Below are 5,807 nucleotides of genomic sequence, written 5' to 3' on the forward strand. Positions count from 1 at the left end.
ATTTAAATGTTACACTTTAATGCCAACAGTTTTAGAATTTTTCATAAATCGTCCCTTTAATAATAACCTTAGATTTAAATATTTAATCGATCCAGATCTGTTCTCGCGTTCTCAACCTTTTAGGTGTTCTCATTTGATCCTACTCCTATATATATATATATATATATATATATATATATATATATATATATATATATATATATATATATATGTGTGTGTGTGAAACCCTTTTGTGAAATATTAAAGAGTCCACGTCTATCGGTCTATGAGAAGCGTCCCCACTGCCACCCTCATCCATCTGTCACCTTGAGCTAAGCCGCCTCTTTGTGTGCTTAAAATCCTTTCCGCCCAAAATAGCATGACGATACACTGGGATTGAAGAAACGGCGTCGTTTGGCTGCTGATGAATGATGCCTTGGTGCTTGCTTCCGGTCAGCCTGACATCACCATGAGGAAGAAGACTTGGTCGTGGGTTTTCCTTATTGGCGGTGTTGTTTCTCCCGATGCTGATTGCCACTGTTGGACCCCTTTTAATTGACACCTCTCCTTGATTGCAGATGACTCTCCCAAAATAAGGTAATACCGACCTTAACGTCGCTTGGGAACCAGTTTAATTATCCATCCCACTGTAAAGAGCAAAAGCCCTAAATCAAGTAAAAACATAATTTCTTCGTTTGTATCTACGATTCCAAAAGAAATCGTATCTGGGAGACCGCATAACTTATTTGTTGATATGGGTTGGTGAGATTCTCATGATCGCGCACTTTCCACCCACCGTATCTGGGACATCTGCTTTCAAGCTTCTCTGTGGATTCAGAACCTAATTTTGAATTGCTATTTCTCTTTCCCAATCACAGGTAGGTTTCTCTCTGTTTATTTTAAAAAAACTGCAATTATTGTTTTGGTTTTGTACATAAGCTTCTGAAAATCCATGCTCATCCACTTCGGAAAATCAATTCCACCTCTGCACGCCTCCCTCATGGTATGATAGTTGCCTGCTTGCTTCCAGTCATCCTGACGTCAAGCTAAGGCTCGCGACTTCAATATTAAAGGAGTGCAGTTCATTTGCGTAGTAGACTTCAATATTAAAGCTGCTTGCCACTCTTGGATTCCCATTAAACGCCACTTCCCCTTCATTTTGGTCGACTCACCCTGTTGACTTCCTCTTCACGCCGACTCCATGGTTATTCTGTAATTAAGGTTATAATTTCACATGTTATTTTTTTAGGATTACTCGGTAGGTATATTTTGATAAGGTTTATGCGTATTTTTCTTTTTTCTTGAAATTATAGCCACTTCGTTTGATTGCTCACCGCTCCAAACATCTTCATTTATTTTGATTAGTTTTTCGTTTTGTCTGCAGATGAGCTTCAATTTAATCCTTTCCTTACTCCTCAAGGATCTGTTCTTTCTTCATGGGTTGAAAGCAAAAGGGGGGATACTGCCTCGTATCGTATGTTGCTAAAAAGGTAAATTTGAACTCCAAATTAAAACTCTATTATTTTTTGTTTGTCTAAATGAATGTTAATCTGGAATCGAGGTATAGGGCTTGAACCCTAATTTCATTTCTTCCTATTATGAGCTCTCTCTTTTGAAAGTTTTTTCTTTTAATCTAATGATATTAGTTCATCTACTCTCTACACCATTTTGAATACGTTTTACATGAAGAAGTTATCATGATGAAATTGTTGTTGTAAGATGTACAAATCATGTTAGCAATCATGTTTTCAAAGTATTCATCACTAGGCAGAACTTAATCATGAGGAAACAGGATATTCTAACAAGTATGTTAAGACCTCAACCTGAGGACAATGAATCTAATTTCAACTCTTGAGTTGAGATATATGATATATCCACATGGGGGAGACTGGAAAGGTGCTGGGTTTAAAACCTTTCCCCCAGCTCAACACTTCCTACCTACTACCCTTCTCTGTTGATTTCTTTCTAATTTGTTGATTGCAGCACACACTATGGGTTTTCATTCAAATTAGTTTTCAAAGTATCATCTGTTACTTACTGAGATTGAGTTTTTATTTGATAGGTTTTTTGCAGCAGAGTCAACTCAGGGGCTGTTGGTGACAATCAATTATATGGGTATTATGCATCATCTTTATAGTGGAAGATTGGAGCAGGCCGCACTTGACATGTAAAGGTACTAGAACACTAATTAAGTCTCATATCCTTCATTCTTTCAGTGGGTAATGTTTAACGGTCTTCTTTTGGATTGGCAACCCTAACAGATTCGATTGATTGAAGGTGAGGTTGATTCCGCATCCTGCTTTTTTTCTCCAACATACATTAATTGAAGATTTGAAGGTGAGTTTATTTTTTAAAAGTAGAAGAGATTGAAGGGTTTTCTAAACTAATTGAATTTTTTTCACAGGTTGATGTTACAAGGAATTTGATTAAAGATTTTCGATTTGTGATTAGGTAATATGGTTTTTATTTTTTGTATTTTTGATTGATAAATGGTCAGCTAAAATCCTTTAACAAATCCCCTTCATTTTGTTTTGACTGTTTGATAGCAAAGCTCATCAAGGCTAAGATTTACGACAGAGCCGGTCATGAAAGGTATATCTTTTTTCCTCTTGTTTTTTTTTTTCTTTTTTTTTTGTTTAGGTTTCTTTAAAAAAATTTCATCTATTTTGTTACTTTGATGAAGTCCATCAGTCTCTTCCTTTTATTAATTTTAAATTTTGAATTTTTTGACACTTCTTCTCCAAATTACTACTAAGATGAATCATCGTTGGACATTATTGATTTGAAATTTCAATTTATCATGAACAAATTAGCGTGGAACTTAATTGGATTAGGAACAAATTAGATTTCAATAAAAAAAAATAGTAAATTCCATTTAAGTTTTCCATAATTATTTATTATTTATTTATTTTTTATGTATGTAATGTAGTGTTCATGGGGCAGCAAACTAATTCCACTGGGAATGAGCTCAAACCAACCTTCCACCACCTGGTCTCATACCAATGCTATTAATGAACACCAACTGGAAATGAGCAAGATGGGTTTAGTAAAGACGAGGTAATAATAAACGGCTAATCGCAAGAAATAGCAATTTACATCATTCAAATAGCAACTTACTTTCAAATCTTTCCATTACAATAACACATTTACTTTCAATCTTCCGTTTACCAGATACAATGTTTTAATCGCAAGGAATAACCACTTGCTTTCATTTCTTTCCATTATATCATTGCATTCTCAATCTTTTTCATTATTTTAAATTATAGCCAATTATAGCATATACTTCACCTTTTTTTCATATCAAGTCATTATACCTAAGCCTGTAAAGAGTTATAGTTCACTTGATAAGCATAGTGTTGAAAAACAAGTAACGAGGCTAGGAATTTGGTATAAAAAAGTTTATCATTTGTAGATTCTCATTGCTATTGACTTATGAACTACAATTGCGATCACAAACAAACAACATAATAGAAAATAGTAAAAGAACACTAAACTATCCAAATTGTAAAAATTTGCTATTCTATTTGACCAAAATTATTTCTTTTACTTCGAACAAGGATCAAAACCGTTACAAGAACATCAAATAAGGACAAAATTGTAAGAGAAAACTTTGTGAGAAAAACTTGAAAATATATTTTTTTATAGTAGGTTTCAACTGGATGTTTGCTATGCTTTGATGAGCCAACGGACATCACAGTATATGATTATCATTAACAAACATGTTGTTCTTATAGCTTACTCCACTGATTCTAGCTTCAACAAGTTATGGATAAATAAATTTAAATATGTCCCTATTATCGATAATAAAATAAAGTTCCACTCATTACTTATAAATGACAATCATGGAAGCTCATCTTTCAATTTGTTTGATTATACTTTTTTACGGATTTTCATATTCACCTTCTTTTCTTGGATAACCAATGGAGCTCTTATTTAGTCGAATACATGAATGAAGATATGTTTTTAAATATTAATTCTAAAAATATATGATTTATGCTTTAGCATGTGACTTAAGTTTTGATTTGAAATTTTAGTGTTGGAACGTGAAATAAAAACAAAATATTGGAAGTGACTGTGTGGTAAGTGAATGTAGGAGAGGAATTCAACTATGCATTTGGTTTGAAGAAAAAGCTACCAGGTCATATATTCATGAATGACTAAAAAAGAAGAGAATCAATGCATTTTTTTAAATACTTTCTTTTGTAGTGTCATCAATATGGCTTCCTTTCATGTGAGATTGTACAAGCTATCCAACTGGTGTTTTGTCGTTTTATACTTGCTTCCATATTATTTATTTGTTCAACTGGTTGCAGGTGTTTATTTTTGTGTTCTATTAATGGGTTAGATGCAATAATGGCAACTTACTTTTGTTATTTACCTGAACCTGAAAGTTCTGGAGGTAAGAGTTGTTGGTTTGGTTATGGCAGATTTATAGTTCGAGTCACTCTTCCATAATTCAACTGTTGTTGCTTCCTTCACAGGCCTGGTTAGATTAAAGATGATGATATCGATTAGTATTTGTTTTTTTATTTCACTACTTATGCATTATAACATGCTACTTTCATTTCTTTAATCAACATAATTTAACTCATTTGAAACCTTTTAAGACCATATATTACATATCATTTTTAAATTTCAGAAATTAGCCTTCGTGGGCCGTGCTCAGCACGGTCCTTTTGAATTCACTAGTATATATATATATATATATATATATATATATATATATATATATATATATATATATATATATATATCAGATACTAGCATGTCAGTAAGCCAACCAACTCATAATTACCAGCTTACAATTAACGTCGATTTCAACTTGATGTCAGTTCAAGAATATTCAGATTATTTTTATCAGTATTCAATTCACAAGTTAGTTTCAATAGCATTTTATTAACTTTTGAAAGCATTCCTACAATACTTACGATCTCATTGCATGAGAGTGAAACTAAACACCTAATCTTGTAAGTCCAAATTAATTACAATAGAATTCAACACATATTTAAACTCATGTGAGTCAAAATAACACTAAAGTTATATTTTGGTAGTATTGTTTCATATTTCACACTGATTTCATTTCGAGTACTAGACTATTAAGAAAATATCAGTTTAACGAACAATTTACGTCGCCACAAGATGTTAGTAGAATGCCCTAGAATTTTATTTAAGTCCATTCTAAGTAACTATTGACTCTATGGACAAGAACGTACCTCTAGAATTCATGATTATATATATATATATATATATATATATATATATATATATATATATATATATATGGAAAAGTTCAATAGACAACCATTATTAATCAAGGAACCAATCAAAAGCGTCGGAATTTAAAGTGATCAACGACAAAAGGAAGAGTTGTAAAATTTTATAATTGACGCACATATACCGGATTTTAACAAAACCCACTTTCTTTTTTTCATTTAAAATTTTTTTTAGGCCAAGTTTTTTATCGAAAAAAAACCGAATATAACGTTGTTCACGATTTTTCGTCCTCTTTCAATAGAGATCCATGATGATATATATAAAAAACGAACTTTTTTTTTTCGAAAAAAACTCACTTACATTTTTCGAAAAAAAAGTTCGTTTTTTATATATCATCATGGATCTCTATGGAAAGAGGACGAAAAATCGTGAACAACGGTATATTCGGTTTTTTTTTGATAAAAAACATGACCTAAAAGGTGGATTTTTTGATATATAATCCGGTGTTTGTGCGTCCAATATAAAAGTGTACATCTATTTCCTTGGCCGTTGATCGTTATGATTTCCGACAAGTATATTCATTTGTGATTCCATGTATTCATTTGTGGAGAAAT

At 32.1% G+C, this 5,807-nt stretch overlaps 1 long non-coding RNA gene across 9 annotated transcripts; it reads left to right on the plus strand.

Moving 5' to 3' along the window:
* The first annotated feature begins 258 nt into the window (after positions 1-258).
* LOC145169460 (uncharacterized) lies at positions 259-4,570 on the plus strand. Of its 9 annotated transcripts, none has more exons than XR_013742494.1 (9): positions 259-468; positions 558-1,200; positions 1,364-1,469; positions 2,042-2,152; positions 2,241-2,316; positions 2,384-2,430; positions 2,526-2,571; positions 2,909-3,036; positions 4,293-4,570. It is a non-coding gene; the product is annotated as an uncharacterized LOC145169460 (long non-coding RNA). The 9 variants fall into 9 exon arrangements; XR_013742491.1 differs by having other exon boundaries at positions 261-1,200; positions 4,293-4,378; positions 4,461-4,570; XR_013742493.1 differs by having other exon boundaries at positions 261-857; positions 992-1,200.
* The last annotated feature ends 1,237 nt before the right edge of the window (positions 4,571-5,807 follow it).

Source organism: Lactuca virosa, chromosome 4 (genome assembly GCF_052849685.1).
Source record: "Lactuca virosa cultivar CGN04683 chromosome 4, Lactuca_virosa_CGN04683_v6, whole genome shotgun sequence".
Taxonomy (NCBI): Eukaryota; Viridiplantae; Streptophyta; class Magnoliopsida; order Asterales; family Asteraceae; genus Lactuca; species Lactuca virosa.